This window comes from Schistocerca cancellata, chromosome 5 (assembly GCF_023864275.1).
Source record: "Schistocerca cancellata isolate TAMUIC-IGC-003103 chromosome 5, iqSchCanc2.1, whole genome shotgun sequence".
NCBI lineage: Eukaryota > Metazoa > Arthropoda > Insecta > Orthoptera > Acrididae > Schistocerca > Schistocerca cancellata.
The window spans coordinates 759,207,596-759,224,638 of record NC_064630.1 but is presented as its reverse complement, the minus strand read 5'-3'; the positions used below and the strand labels follow the sequence as shown (position 1 = coordinate 759,224,638).

Sequence of the window (17,043 nt, the reverse complement as noted above, 5' to 3'; positions counted from 1 at the left end):
AAAGTTTAAAGAAACTTTTAATCTAAGTCAGAACATCTCAACTGATGAAGGAATGATACTGTGGCATGGACGGTTAAATTTTAAAGTTAACAATCCGTCAAAAGTTACAAAATATGGCATACTCATTCGGATGCTGTGTGATTTGAGTACGGGATACATTTCCTCATTCAAGATATATTCCGGTGCTGGACAGCCTTTAGCAAAAACAGTGATGGAACTATTGACACCTTATTATGAAAAGTGGCATCACCTCTACATAGATAATTATTAAAACAGAGTAGAATTTGCAGAGAAGTTACTTGAAATGAAAATTTGAGTTTGTGGATCGATATGGCAAAATAGAGGATTTAAGGGAAAATTAAAGTATGCAAAAGTCAATGTATTTGAAGATTGTTATCAATGGAAAGGTGAAGTACTCGCACAGGTATGGAGGGCTTTGAAAACTAAAACGATATGAATGATCTCTACAATACACAATGCTACTTTGACTGACACTCAAAGAAAATGTAGAAAAACTAATTACACAATAAAACAAAACCTGGAACTGTATTAGATTACAACAAATACGTGAACGGAGTGGATCAGACAGACCAATATTTGAGTTATTATTTTATATACAGAAAAACTATAAAATGGTCAAAAAAGGTTTGCATGTATGTCTTTAACTGCACATTATTTAATGCATTCTGTACATGTCAATATTTCAATACAGAAGCAAGAGTCTCCAATTTCACGATTTTTTATTGAAAGTGTCTGATTCGTGGATAAAAGACCATGTACCTGCTTCTGAGCAAAACTTGGATGTTGCCACTACATTGCATACATTTCATCATAATCTGGTTGACAGACTTTCTGGTTACATAAAGCAACACCAACTAATACTTATTTCTGAAATGTACATGAAAATGAAGAAACTGCCATGGATGTCTCAAAACAAAAAAAGAACAATGAACTTAATGTACAAGTATTGTGGAGTTGTGTTACATCTTGGAGACTGTTTTGCTGCATAACATATAAAAGAGAAATACCAAGTACCAAAGACAATGCAAATAAACAGATAAATGAAACAAACAACTTTTGTATTTATTTACATATGTGCATCTTTGAAAGTCATGAAAGTAGGTGAACAGGGTTGAGACTTTATGAGAATTAAAACCAAAACTTAACAATTTGTAATCTCCTGGTAATGTCAACAACGGCTGGTGACAAGCCAAGTAATCCGAATTAGCACTGCCAGTGCCAAGCGAATAAATTTGTACGAGACATGCGGATGGCAAAGTGTTAATATCTGAGCATCATGGCCAGTTTAGCCAATGACTATATCCATCACATTGGTTTTATATGTAAATCACTGAAGGTAGTTGGATATAAAAACAAATTGACAATGACTGTTGCACCATGTCCTTCAGTGTTCATGGGGAGTTTTACTGCAACAGTTCGAAGTGGACATCAACAATTCTGTGTCCTCTATAGTTCTATCTGCCAGAAATGAACAGAAAAGTATCCACCAATACTGATTCTCCAATTAAGCCTGAACAAGGTAAAGTTGTTGTCAACCTAGAGCGTGGTTTTAATACCCAGTACTTTACTAGGCATGGTCCTATTGGTGTTGGGATGCCCTTACCTCCCTCTGACCTTTGAATTGACAACAAACAAAGACAAAGAGGAAAGAGCTGGTAAGTGACAAATACAAATTATAACCTGACTCAACGAGGTTCAAACCCTCAAACATTATGATCCGTAGTCTGGAACATAGCCACTGATGAGCCACATCTGTTAGGTGTTCCATGGAGGTCAAAGTATTTCTTGTTGGCAGGCTATAAAATGCCATTACTATTGGTTTGTGTGGTTCATGATCTTGTCCATTATGATTATCTGGGCTGTTATACCGTGGTCGGTTGATGAATTTTGTCTCAATTCCCAATGTTTCGTCCCTGTCTGCAGGAGACCGATGGAAGGTCCAACACACCCGCTGGCTCACAACTGACAGTCAGTAGTGAGCCAGCGGGTGTGTTGGACCTTCCATCGAGCTACAGACCCCCTTGAAGATGTCTCTCACAGACAGGGAGGAAATGTTGGGAATTGAGACAAAATTCATCAACCGACCATGGCATAACAACCCAGATAATCATAATGGACATGACATTTCCGGCAGTGAAAGTCTACATTTCAGTATCGGTTCATGATCTACTACTGTAGTGCAGTATTGAAAGAAAATAATCAGTTTTTGAAAATATAATGTAACTGGAGGGGGGGAAAAAAAAAAAAAAAAAAAAAAAAAAAAAAAAAAAAAAAAAAAAAAAAAAAGGCTACTCACCGAGCAGCAGTAGGAGAGTACACATATAATGATATTGAAATCTGCAAGCTCTCAGAGCCAGTGGCTCTTCTTCTGGCAAAATGGTTGAAAGAGAAGTAGGAGCAGTGAAGGAAAAGGACTGGTGAGATGAAGTAAATGAGGAGAGTTTAGCAACCCTCCTAATTTCCTACACCTCATCAGTCCTTTTCCTCCACCCCCCCCCCTTTTCTCCTTCTTCTTCAACCCTTCTGCCAGAGAAAGAGCCACTGGCTGCAAAAGTGCAAAAGCTTGCATATTTCAATATCTTTATATGTTTGTTCTCCTGCCACTACTCGGTGAGTAGATTTTTTTTATTTATCCAGTTACAGTATTCAAAGAGATATTCAACACCATGCTCATCAACTTTGAAGATCCAGGACTTGAATGCCATTCTTCCTTTTTTCCCTAAATAATCACTACCTCTTTCTTCTTGCTGGTTCTACAGTAGTAAGTTACTAGTTTGCATCCAACAAGACATATCTGTTGATTTCAACAATTTCTGTGGGATGTTCCATATTTTCTGTGATTGTCCTATATGGATATGGAAGGTTATTTTTTATTAATGAGAGTTGTGATGCTTTGATGGAAGACAATAAATGTGTGCTCTTTAATGTCCATAGTTTTGTCCAAGCTGCAGCAATTTGTTTTGCTAGTAGATTTTTCAACTGCAGTTATATTTACTTCTCAGCTCTGGCATTGGGAACATACCAGTATTAGAAATCACTAGGACAGAAAATATAATGCTCTGGTATGACTGGATGCTTCTGGTAATTAATAACACAAGTAACTTCTTGCAAGAAGTAGTTAGATGCATACCATGGAGCATATGATAGGACCGAGTGATGTGTGATGAACCACCACACCGATGTATGAATGCCTTTCCTTCCTCCGACTCAGACCAATACATCCAGAGCTTATAGTATTGCTCCATGAGTGACACTATTTTCACACTAGTAGGAGCATTCTCAGCAGTGTGCATGTTGGTCGGTTGAATAACTAAGGCTGCCATTTCAAACTGTTGCTATACAGCCTACTGATGCCATATGATATCTTTTTCAATGTCCTTCTAAAGAGCCTAAACCAGAGGTGACATAACTGAAAACTGCACTTTAAGAGTACTAGTTCTAGTTCTACATCTACATCTATGTCTACATGGATACTCTGCAAATCACATTTAATTGCCAGGCAGAGGGTTCATTGAACATCTTCACAATAATTCTCTATTATTCCAATCTTGAAGAGCGTGCAGAAAAAAACGTACACCTACATCTTTTCATGCGAGCTGCAATTTCCTTTATTTTATTATTATGATCATTTCACCCTACATAAGTCGGCATCAACAAAATATATTCGCATTCACAGGAGAAAGCTGGTGATTGAAATTTTGTGCCAAGATTCTGCCGCTACAAAAAGTGCCTTTGTTTTAATGATGTCCACACCAAACGCTGTGGCATGTTAGTGACACTCTCTCCCCTATTTCATGATAATACAAAATGTGCTGCTCATCTTTGAACTTTCTCAATGTACTTTGTTTATCCTGTCTGGTAAGGATAGTGCAGCAGTACTCCAAAGGAGGACAGACAAGTGTAGCATAGGAAATCTCTTTAGTATATGTGTTACATTTTGTATGTGTTCTGCCAATAAAACACAGTCTTTGGTTTGCCTTCCCCATAACATTTTCTATATGTTCTTTCTGAATTAAGTTGTTCATAATTTTAATTCCTAGATATTTAGTTAAATTTATGGCCTTTAGATTTGACTCATTTATTGTGTAACCAAAGTTTAACAGATTGCTTTTACCATTCTTGTGGATGACTTCACACTTTATTTAGAGCCAACTGCCAATTTTTGCACCATACTGATAGATATATTTTCTAAATTATTTTGCTATTTGTTCTGATCTTCTGACAACTTTACTAGAAAATAAATGAAAATATCATCTGCAAACAACCTAAGACGGCTGCTCAGGTTGTATCTTAAATTGTTTATATAGATAAGGAACAGCATATGGCCTATAACACTACCTTGGGAAATGCCAGAAATCACTTCTGTTTTACTTGATGACTTTCTGTCAGTTACTACAAATAGTGACCTCTCTGATAGGAAATCATGAATCCAGTCACATAACTCAGACAATATAAATAAGCATGCAATTTCACAACAAGTCACTTGTGTCATACAGTCAAAAGCCTTCTGGAAATCAAGAAATACAGTCAATTTTCAAATCCCTTGTCAACAGCACTCAAGACTTGGTGTGTGTAAGCAAGCTGCTAGTGTTTTACAAGAAAGATGTTTTCAAAACCTGTGTTGACTGTGTGTCAATAGACTGTTCACTTTGAGGTAATTCATAATGTTCACACACAATATATGTTCCAAAATCGTGCTGCTCTGGTAATCATATCCCAAAGAAATTTATACTAGTCCTCATAGTCTTCCAAACTGCTTTCACAGTATGTGTTCACACTGTCATCTGCAATTGGTAAAACTGTTCTTGTGTTAGTGCGCCAATGTAGCTTCAGTTTCAAGATTAGATCCTCTCTTTCAACCCCAAAATTTAATTGAGCAAGAGGGCAGAGATGTGTCTGCCTTAAGATCAAGCTTGATTTGTTGCCTTTGTCTGGGCTATGACTTCGCAATTCTTCCATATATACCACTCTGCCTCTTTCATTTTCATTCTTTCCTCTAGGAGGAAACTAATTGTATACACCTCTCTCTGCCTATCTCTCTACCTCCCCCCCCCCCTCTCTCTCTCTCTCTCTCTCTCTCTCTGTGTGTGTGTGTGTGTGTGTGTGTGTGTGTGTGTGTGTGTGTGTGTGTGTGTGAAAAGTAATCATTACATATAGTTACCCTTATCAACAATTAATGACTTCAGAAAATATTACAATTCCTACAGTGGGGAAGACTGGGGGACAGTGAACAATGGGGCACAGTGAGCAATCAATGGTAAAAATGTTCTGGCATAAAGTCAGGTGTCAGCATACGGGTCGGGAACATTAGAGCATAGAGGGCTGTGAAAAAGACGTCAGCCAAATGTACACAGACTGACCTCTCTCTAGGACGACAACCCAATGGCAGCACCCTCGACATGAAGAGGACACAAGCACTGCACCACCTGGCTGTGCCCCAGTTGAAGACTAGCAGTTCTGCAATTTCCACAGTGGCATTAAGAATAGACAATTTTACAGCAGCAACTTAGGAACTGTATTACTACACTTGTATTAGGAATTGTGTAGACCTAAATTGAAGAGACTGCTTATGTTGCTCGTCACCCTTTGCTAGCGACACATCACTGTAAATTCTCAAAGTTAAGTACTGTCATTTATTTTATGTAATAAAACTCTTTAATATGATTTGCTTGAATTGTCTAGTGATCCAAGAAGTAGATTTCCTAGGCACCCCAAATCTGACAAGTAGGCAGGACACAACATTGGCAATGAGTTATATGAAAAACCCCGTGTCTGGTGGCCACTGTTTTTCGTGTGCTTTTCTTGTTTGCTGGCACCTTAATTTTTTACAGTCTCTCTTATAGTGTTTTTGTTAATCAGCGTATTCATGAGGGCATTGCAGAAATTTTCTTTGCTTTTTTACTTATTTTTATGGATTGCCTTGTCTGTTTATTACATTTGTCTTTTCCAACATGCCAACCCCACTCTCCCACCCCTGCTCAGGTGCCACAGCTGCAAGCAATAATGCAACACAGCAAACACAGATTTTTCAGTTTCAGAGCCGACAGATATCAACCTGCTAAACACAAAGCAGCAGCTACTGGCCAATGCTGCACTCCCACCAGAACAACAAGCACTATTCATAGGACCAAGTGCCATACCACCTTTTTGACAGTTTCATGAACAAGACGAGGAATGGCTCGAGTGGTTGCAACACTTTGAAGCCCACATAATTGCTCACAAAGTACCAGGTGCTATGAAAATTCATTATTTTCTGTCCACGGTAGAATGCAACTCCAAATCAGATTGTAGATTCACTCACTTGCTACTACGACCAACAAGTGAGTGTGGTAGCAGCTAGCAGTAATGGCAAGAAACTGTCAGAACAAACTTATCACAAGTGGGTAACAGATTTTCAGGGTATGACAAGGAAATGCAAATTCAAATGTGCTTGTGGTACTTTACACTCAGATGTTATGTTGTGTGATGCGATCATGTAGAGATTTTGAAACAGTCCGATTCATCATTCCAGCACATAGTGCAAATACTACATCAGTACGATACAGATGCCTTCTCAGCTGATAAATTTGAGCAGCCGCAAATTTGTCAGGTTGAGTCGCCCCTTGTTCATGACCAGCCCATCAGGCAGAAACAGCTGAAGTGCACCACACCACGTAAACAGCTCTCTAATCAGGTGAACAGAATTAAGTCATGCTCCCGCTGCTATTCACAGCACAAACGCCAAGACTGCCTGTCCAGACAAGCACAGTGTCACGCTTGTGGCAAGAAAAGCCACGTACAATCCGTATGTTTGCATTAGAGCAATCATACGAATTCTGCTCACCCACAAAAATCTGGTTACAAGGCCCACATAATCAATGTTGTGTATTCCAAGCCTTCTGCAGGCATTAGTAACGTTATAAAAACTAGCAAGCAAACAGTTTCTTCAGTGCTATGCCAGTCCAACAAACTTTTTGTTCATTTGCATATTAGTGGAAAATATGTGATAATTCAGCTGCACACAGGTGCCTCTGTTGCATTGTTGAATCGTAACACATATGAACAGTTAGGCTCCTCACACCTGTCTAAATCCAATATGCACCTCACAGCTTATAATGGACAAGACATTCCTGTTCTCGGAAAATGTACTCTGCCTGCCATATATCCCCCGCATATGCGAACTGCAACTTTTACTGTGCTACAATCACGCAACTGTGAGAACATATTTGCCCTTGATTCATTTGATTTGTATGGCTTTAAAATTGTGGACTATGTGTTGTCAGTGACTGCATCCAATGCTAACAACAGTGTAGTTAGCTCGCTGTAAGAATTCCCGGAACTCTTTTCTGAAGGTTTAGGCAAGGCTAATAATTTTGCTACTATGAAAGACAATGCTCAGCCAAAATTTTGCCGGGCCAGACCTGTTCCCATTGCGTTATGGGAAAAAGTCACTGGTGAACCTGAAGTACTGCAAGATAGTGGAGTTATTGTGCCCATATCAGCTAGTCAATGGACAAGTCCACTGGTTTTGCTCCCCAAACCTTGAGGTCCCATTTGACTCTGTGTTGACTAAGTTTACAGTCAACCAACAAACTGTAATTAACATTTATCCATTGGACAGATTAGGCATGGTCACTACTTTTCAAAACTTCATTTGTGCAACGCATAACTTCAAATACCACTAGATGAAGAATCTCAAACTACATTTGTTGGGAACACTCATTTGGGCTTGTTTAAATATTTGCATTTAGCTTTTGGCAGTGTTTCTGCACCTGCCATTTCCAATGGTATTTGAAACAGCTGACTGTTCGAGCACCAAACTGTCCAAACTACTTGGATGATATTGTCACAGAAGGTTGTAAACCTGAAGAACACATTGCAAATTTGCGTTCTTTGTTTTGTGCGTTATCTGATGCAGGACTATAGTGTAGACTGGACAAGCGTAATTTTTTTTAAACTTGAGTTGCAGTATCTTGGTCATGTCATAAACAGTCACGGTGTCCATCCTCTTCAGTCATATTTGTTAGCCATACAGGACCTGCCAGTTCTCGCAGTGTCACATAATTGCAGTCAGTCTTAGAAAAAATGAACTATTATATTCGGTTCATACTGAATGCTGCACAAATTGCAAGTGCACTGCATCGCTTCCATCGCATGAATGTCCCCTTTCTTTGGACAGATGAGTGCCAAAAAGCTCTTAAAATACTTCAAAGATGCATTGCTCAGTGATCGATGCTTGGTTCACTTTGATCCTGACGAACTAGTTGTGTTGTAAGTTGACGCTTCCTCTTACGGAATCAGTGCAATGCTTTTGCACAGATTTGGTGATAAAGACAGGCCTATTTCTTTTGCATCAAAAGTGTTGTCCAAAGCTGAGTGTAAGTATTCGCAAATACAGAAAGAGGCATTGACTATTGTGTATGGTGTCACCAAATTCAACCATTATTTGTATGGCACAAAATTCTACTTGGTAATGGAGCACGAGCCATTGCAGTCCTTGTTTTATCCAACAAAGCCGGTACCTGTACGAACTGCCCTAAAATTGTAAAGATGGGCTTTGTTGTGGACTCAGTACCAGTATAAGACTGTTTATCATCCGACAGCTCAACACGGTAATGCGGGTACACTTTCACATCTTCCGATTGGTCCTGATACAAACTTTGACACTCCTGCTGCATCTCGTTGTCACATCGATGCTCATGATTCTACATTGCTTCAATTCTTTCCTCTGAACTACAGGAAAATGGCACAGGCCATCGAAGCTGATTCAGGTTTGAACATTTTGCTAAAATACAGTTGCACATCTTGGCATCACTCATTGCATAGAATAAAGAAATCTGTAGTGCACCGGCACTTTGCACGTTAACATAACCTCGCTGAGGACAGTCACGTGTGTTGATCCCCAAAGCTTTGCAAAAAGAAGTGTTGCATCTACTTCACTAAGGACAATGGGGGTTGCTTGTATGAAACAGTTAGCACAGTGATACCGTACTTGGCAGGGTATCGACAACAAAATAGAACGGATGACATCACAGTGTCATTCATGTGCAGAAAATCAGTCTGCTCTGCCACAAAAATTCTCTCCTTGGCCTAAGTCGCAATCACCATGGCAACATGTGCACATAGACTTTGTGGGACATTTTTGGAATACTCAGTTGATTGTGGTAGACTCTTATAGCAAGTTTCCTTTTGCCGTGCCAATGAACTCAACAATGTCACATAGCACCATTCAGGTTCAGGTGGTGTCCTCTATTTTTTGCCTCAAAGGTTTGCCTGAAGTCATAGTGTCAGCACAACGGCCCTCAGTCCATGTCAAAAGAATTTGAAACATACTGTGAATGCAGTGGCCTACAGCATGTAACTAGTACACCATTCCACCAACAGTTAAACAGCGAAGCAAATGTTTTGCCAGAACCTTCAAGCAGCAGGTGGCCAAACTTCGTTCTGCACACACCAGGGATCAAGCACTGCAGCTGTTTCTCACCTCCTATCATTCGCATCCACGAGATGGACCATTGCCAGCGGAATCGCTTCATGTCTGCCGCCTCTGGACACTGCTCCACCTTCCTCAGCATCCGGCGCCAAAGCAAGGCCACAAGTATCACTTCGCACCACACGATATTGTGTTTTACAGGGTTTTTAGTGGTAGCAGATGGTGGGCGTGATGCGAGATCCTTCATCAATTTGGGCGTGCATGTATCTCATTTCAGGCCCAGACAGATTACAGCACCTACATCACAATCAAATTTGCCACTGTCTTGAGCACGGTGATCCTTCTGTGTCTCTTCCTCCAGATTCACAGATCCTGAGGACAGTATGGCTACAGCAGCCACCAGAGGGTGTCATCACGACACCGCGGGACAAACCGTGGAGACGGAGCCTTTGCCTCCTCTGCCCCCTCTCATCCTACTGATGGAGCTGGACCCGCCCACACTGCAGCAGTCGACGCCTTCTACATCTGGTTATGGGACTCGGGAGGTGGACGTGTATCCTTCTTGTCATTTTGTGGGGGACATTACCGCCAGAGTAAAGCCCAGATTGCGGGGTATGACCGGAAGCCTGACGTCCCCTGCAGCTACACCTCCAGTCCAGTGCAGCGTCCACAATCCTGCCTCCTCTCCCATTGTTGAGCTTCTTATATGATGATGGTCCGTCACTTTGGGGGAAGGAATGTTGCACCGTAAAGTCAAGAGCCAGGATACAGGTCGGGAACATTAGAGCAGAGAGGGCTGTGAAGAAGACGTCAGCCAATTGCATGCGGACCAACCCCTCTGTAGGACGACAACCCGACAGCAGCGCCTTTGACACGAAGAGGATGTAAGCGCCACACCGCCTGGCCGTGCTCCCGTTGAAGACTAGCAGTTCTGCCATTTCCACAGTGACATTAAGAAAAGGCACTTGTATAGCACCAACTTAGGAACTATGTTAGTGCACTTGCATTAGGAACTATATATACTGAAGAGATTGCTCATATTGCTTGTCACCCTTTGCTTGCGACACATCATTGTAAATTCTCAAAGTTAAGTATTGTCATTTATTTTCTGTAATAAAATCTTCAATATGATTTGCTTGAATTGTTGTCTAGCAATCCGAGAAGCAGGTTTCCTAGGCATCCCAAATTCGACGGGTGGGCAGGATACAACATAAAATCCATGACTGTTGGGATGCTATCACAGTTCTGCACGTGTAGCCTACACACTCTTAGCGTTTAGGAAATCACAGAAACAATATGGTTGAATGATGTTGGAGTACTGAAATTGAGACTCTTGTGTTTTACTATCTTCCTCCGCAAATTTTGCCTAGGCTATTTAAGAATTTGTACTCCTTCATTTTGTAGAAACCAAATATTGAGAATAAAAGTAATTATCATAAATACTGTCTCTACATACCAGTACCATATAAAATACAGAGTTATAACAACTGCTTGTGACTGAATAAATGTGTTTAGTTGTGTTTATGGGGTACAAGGTAAAGTAAGGAATTTTTTCTGGGGTACAGTGAGCATATATGCTCACTATGCCCCAAATGATGTTTCTTTTGCATACAACATTTCATAGCTTTCAGGAAACAAAAGTGGTTCAGTCCAGACAGAGAAAAACTACTTTTGGTCTAACACCTGCTGAAGACACAAAGATAGTTGTGGATAGTGTAACTCAAGATGGCATGAAAATTCTGGCAGCAGCAAAACAATGCAACATCCCTAGACAAACTCTTGAAAGGTTAGTTATCTTGGCAATATGATGGTAAAAGAGATGCAGTAATTGGAAGTGTACCAGAAAATACTGATAATGATACCAACAAGGGAGATCCCACAGACACCAGCACAAGCACTACTCAATTTATAAGGCTGCCTGCCATTTGTAGCTGTTTTAATAGTTCAGGAGCCTTGGTATCATTGAAGGAAATTGTTAGAACTTCAAGTTTAACACATATATTTCGGAATGACACAACAACACATATAAGTCACAGAGTAAGTTGACAAGAAAGACATGTGTACACGTTAGCATTCGAATGAGCACTGAGTCCCAGTCTAGCGGCCGCTGCTCGGTTGGCCGCTTAGGTGGCGCAGCTGCTGCATGGCTGGCAGACAGCGCCGCACGTAGATGACGCGCGTAATTGCGCGGCGGCACTTTGAATGATCGGCGAGTCACAACAGAAATTTTACATTTTCTACAAGCAACCATCCATAAGACAACAGCTCAGCACAGAAGAAAAAAAAGGAAGGACAACAATTATTGTTGATAGACCAGAAAAGCAAGAGCTTGTACAATGTGAAAATAGGAAGAAAAAAATTGGCCGAACTCTCAACACCAAACAATCAACAAAACCATTTTCTAAAAATGTCAGAAGGCAACTTCAGCCAGAGAGCAGCTCATGGAGGCTACACTATTCTTCAGATGAGTAACAGTGATTTTAAATTGAGTCTTCACATTGAAGAATTTAACATGGGAAGTGACATAAAAGATAACGATTACATTTTGTGAAAGTAGCAACCGAAGGAAAAAAATATATTGCCACATCACTGCACTTATCAGTTCTATTAACAGAAATGATAGCACTGCAGTTGTACTCTCAACTTGGGTGATACTGACCCACTGGGTGTAACACTGATCCCGGGGTCAATTTCACTCTTTTCTTTGTATTTCTGGATAAACTTATATCTTCTTGAAAATAAAAATTATCATATAAAAAATTTAGTTGAAATGCCAAGAACGTACTAAAGGCATACAGGTGGAAGATTGGAAGACAGTATCTAGATGTGGATTAGCAAACACTGGAAAAAGTGATCTGGTTAATTAAAAAGAAGCTGTACTCTTAACTCCAGGTGAACAGAATATGAAGAGAAAAAGGAAGCTGCAGCTGAATCTCTGGCTTCTTATATAAAAGTCTCTATATGAAAAGAAAAAAATCAATAGCTCTTTCAAATACAAAAAGAAAGAAAATTGATGTGAGTCCTGATAAAGCTGCTACAGCTGTTCATGCACTGAGCATTGGTCCAAAATCATTCAAAACATCATCAAATGTGTCTGCACTGCACAAAAAGTTCAAATTGCCTGCAGTTACAAATGATACAAACTATCTAGTTGTTCTAAGTCATCCACTACTAAAGAAGCACTCTCAAATGCCAAGAAAAATCTCTTTCAAAAGTTGATAATTCTTTGTCAGAAGATGAGCTTGGTGTAAAAAATTGGCAGAGACTCTGGAAACTGATGAAAGTGACTTTGATCCTTCAGACGACCCTGTTGTTGAAGACTCACTGCACACTAAGTGCAAGCGCCATGATCTTTTTTCAAATGACTTTGTTGTGGTGGAAGCAGTTGGTCATACAAGGGGGGAGAGGGGGGAGCAAACTTTTCACTATTTTGTATTATTCAAAGAGCTGCAACAAAGGAAATATGGCAACTCAAATGCTGCCTCCACTTGAGCTACAGACTAGTGGACATAGAATTCTGTATAAATTTCCAGGTAGTATTTTAGTAAAACGTGTTTTTTGTCAGTAAAAGTTTCTTGTAGTGTGTTTCAAATGAAGGATTGATAATTATGCCATAGAAATGTGTATTTCACCGATATATTGCTTATCAATGCTTAACAAAATATTCAGTTTTCAATGGGGAACATTTAAATCCCTTTACAGGGGTCACACTCATACTAACATACTTTAAATTTTTTTTCTACTAATCTATGAAAAATATAACATACACAGTGCACTGTGGGTGTTTGTATAGTAATAATGTACAATAATAAAAATCACCACGAATAGACATTCGTATGTGCAAGAGATATTCTACAAAAACATAAAAAGATGGGTCATTCTTACTCCAGATGATTGTCACTTATCTGAAAAGTCACGTTAAGCCTTCTCAGATAAGTTAAAAAAATATCTCTTGGACCATTGTTTTTATGCAGTTGATCATTTTTTTGAAAGGGGTTAAAAATGTAAACAATATGAGAAATGTTCAATTTGGTCTGAAAATTATATACTGTGCATGTCTATAAAATATACTGGATTACTATATACTGTGCATGTCTATGAAATACACTGGACTACTTTACTATTACATTTGTATTGGCTGTTTGTATTTTACCATACAACATTTGTATTTACTGTTTTGTTAAAGGTAGCTAACTTCCTCATTGCAAAATAATGTAAAATCAATTTATTAAATATTACTTGTAAATATGTTCCCTTGACGTGTCCAGTATCATATGTACAACCTTACAGTTCTATGATTTGTATTAACTGCTTTGTTTAAGATAGATAATTACCTTGCTACAAAATAATGTAAACATCAATTTGTAAAAATTTGTATTAATTGTTTTGTTTAAGATAGATAATTTCCTTGCTACAAAATAATGTAAAAATCAATTTTTAAAAATTACTTGTAAATAGCTCTCTTGACCTATCCAATATCATATGTACAGCTGTACAATACTATGATTGCCTGGATCAATAAAAATACAATACAATACAATACAATACAATACAAGTTTGACAAACATCTTTCACTTCCTGCAGACGCAACAGTATGCAAAATTATCTTCACGGATGTCAGCTGTAAACTATGAATGCCTTCCATGGTCAGCAGCACAAAATAAACTGTAGCAGTAGCTCTATATCCTATGCAGGGATATTTCCAGTGCCCAGCAATTATATTCCATACAAATTCAATGTGTCACACAACGTTTACTAACAAAAATAGATATGTTTCCAATCTGTCTGAGGGTTTCTTTTGATGTTGCCTCATACCAACACTTGGGGTGCCCCGTGATAGGGGCAGAATGGGCATTTCACATCACTTTGCTGTCAATTATTTTGTTTGTAAAATTTTTATCAGAACGAAATATGTAAATAAGTAGAGGTACTAGATGATATAGGCTTCCTACATGACATGAAATAATCCATAAATCTTATCAAATGCCGCGCGGTATTAGTCGAGCGGTGTGAGGCGCTGCAGTCATGGACTGTGCGGCTGGTTCCGGCAGAGGTTCGAGTCCTCCCTCGGGCAATGGGTGTGTGTTTGTCCTTTGGATAATTTAGGTTACGTAGTGTGTAAGCCTAGGGACTGATAACCTTGGCAGTTAAGTCCCATAAGATTTCACACACATTTGAACATTTTATTATCAAATTTCATCACAAAGTATTCAAAAACAAAACAAAAAGTGCCAACTGAGGCCCAGACTAAGCGACGTCTCCCCCTTCCCATCATTGTTCGTGAAACATTGTGATGCCTCCAGTGTTTGGCCTGGTGACACTTTACCTTTGTAATTACAAAATATATAATCAGTACTGGCGATCTGGTATTTATTGTTGTTCAACAATTGCATTCTGCTTCGACATATATGGGTCTCTAATAGGAACATACATTCCAATTTTTATTAAAAAACCAATAATTTGAAACTGATTCTGCATTACCTTATATAGTTTTGGCGAGTAGTATAGGAATTTGCGCTTCATAGTTTCAGCACCCAGCACTGAATTACCGGTACTTAATGGGATTTGTTCCCAGTGAAATGGGTCTCAAAAGGTCTGAAAACCGATGGACTGCTATTCCCGAATCACGATTAAGAATTAAGGTACACCTCTTAAATTATGAAAATATATTTTACGACTGGGCCTAAACAGAAGCTTCAAAAGTAACATACAGAATATTTGCTTTCAGAATAGAAGTTACGAAGCAACTACATCAAGGGGATCTATGACCTCGTAGTTTGGTCCCTTCTCCCGCCTTTACACCGACCAACCACCTACATCAAGACGGTCGTCACGTTTGGTGTTCATTATTTTTGTTTCCTTTCTCCGAAAACCCGAAGTTTTGTGCCAGAGGTTCTCTTGTTAGCACAGAGACCGCAAATAACATTTCTGTTACGTCACTTGTCACCTAGGAGTCGATTGTGTACATTTCATAAGCATATTTAAAGTATCGATGTGATAACCTAGATTTGCTACTCAAATTAGGATCGCGTGTCTGTTACTGTGTAGTCTTATGACATTAGATTAGACGATGCAAGGCGCTACGTTGAGGACGCGAATACAAAATTAATGTGCAGTTGTTTGCTATTAATTTTTCACGTATGCGTTGTTGAATATCTTCGACTTTCTTTGAACGCTGTGCATAAGAACAATTTCATTAATCAAGTTTTGCATTAAACAGTGTTCTGAAACGAATTGGCGAATAAACTAGATCCCACATAATGATGTTATATTAGCAGATATTCCGGAAATAATTAAAAGTTCTATGGAGAAAATGAAACAAAACACAAACTATTCATTTACAATGTTCTGGAAATTTAATATAGGCCACTGAATATTCTTTGCAAATGACTGCGTTCACAGAATGAATTTTTACCTGCAAGACTAGTTGCAAACCTTTCGTGTTTTCCCAAAAGAAAGAGGCGAGCGGAGAATGCACAGGATGATGCGTCAACTAGTGCCAAATGAAGGCGACTGAATTTCATTATTTGGCATGTGTTCAACAAGTGTCGATTCATTGGTTGTCTGACCGCAATTAATATTAATTATTCATTGAATAAAGATGAGACGTGAGAAAGCACATTGTACTGACTCGTGCAGGAATCAGCTTTACCTTGGTGGAACTTGTGTAACTGAGTTAGAAAAAGAATATATACCAGACTGGAACGCTTAAAAATCCTGAATGTAGAGAAAGATGTACAAACTTCAGCTGTAAACTGTGCTTAAATATAAGCTTTAGTAAATAACAATGTAAAAAAATTTAATTGGAAAATATGTTATAAATCTGCAATGTAAAATCAAAACCTGCCCCCTCCCCTCCCCAAACTCATTAAACTAATCATTCCAGGTCTGTTGTAGATCAGATATTAATTAATGCTAATAAGCAAACTTACATTTCCACAGTACTAAAATTAGGTCCTAGAGATCCTCATGCACACTTTTGATACCACAAATGACTTGTCACATAAGATCAAACAAATACCTACTTTTCAAAGTAGGACCTACAGTACCCACAGAATACTGCTCTTCAGAAAGTACTTAGCAAAAGAATCTTGGAAGCCAGTCAATGCGAGAGTGATGTACTGCATCAGTAAAATTTCAAGTTTTCACAGATATAGTGAAAACCTACTTTAGTCTTGATTTCCCTTAAAAAAGTAAAAGATAAGGCTGAAGCACCCGTAAGAGTTAGTTCACATCTGGTGTATTAAAAACTTGTAGGTATGAAAGAAAATAGTGCCACACCTGTTTTTGACAGATACTTTTAAACTAACAAATTCATCCTGAGGATGGTAATTAAAGACTGGTAAACGGTACGTATTGAAGATAAGCTTCTAACAGGACAAAAACAATATGGAATGTGGTATAAGAGAGAAATTACAGCTAAGAGAGACCATCTCAACAACATTACCTTAAAAAAGGAATCTGTAGTTGTACAGAAAATATATTTGACATATAAAATACATTGAGTGTAGCTTTACATAAAGAAGAGAAATACACTTTTAATAATTGTGTAAAATGATGTTTTTACATCCTACAAATGGGAGGGGGATATAGCAAGCTAAAAAAAAAAT

The 17,043-nt window shown here is 38.8% G+C and overlaps 1 protein-coding gene across 4 annotated transcripts in view; it reads right to left on the bottom strand.

The window, feature by feature from the left end:
- LOC126187665 (peroxisomal acyl-coenzyme A oxidase 3-like) overlaps positions 1-15,942 on the bottom strand; it is a 319,748-nt gene extending 303,806 nt beyond the window's left edge. For 2 of the 4 annotated variants that reach the window (XM_049928891.1, XM_049928894.1), the window contains exon 1: positions 5,382-5,472. The gene's annotated coding sequence lies outside the window, so the exon portion shown is untranslated. Of the gene's footprint in view, positions 1-5,381; positions 5,473-14,914; positions 15,243-15,848 lie in introns of those variants that run through there. The other 2 variants (XM_049928892.1, XM_049928893.1) reach the window with 2 other exon arrangements.
- Positions 15,943-17,043: the final 1,101 nt, after the last annotated feature.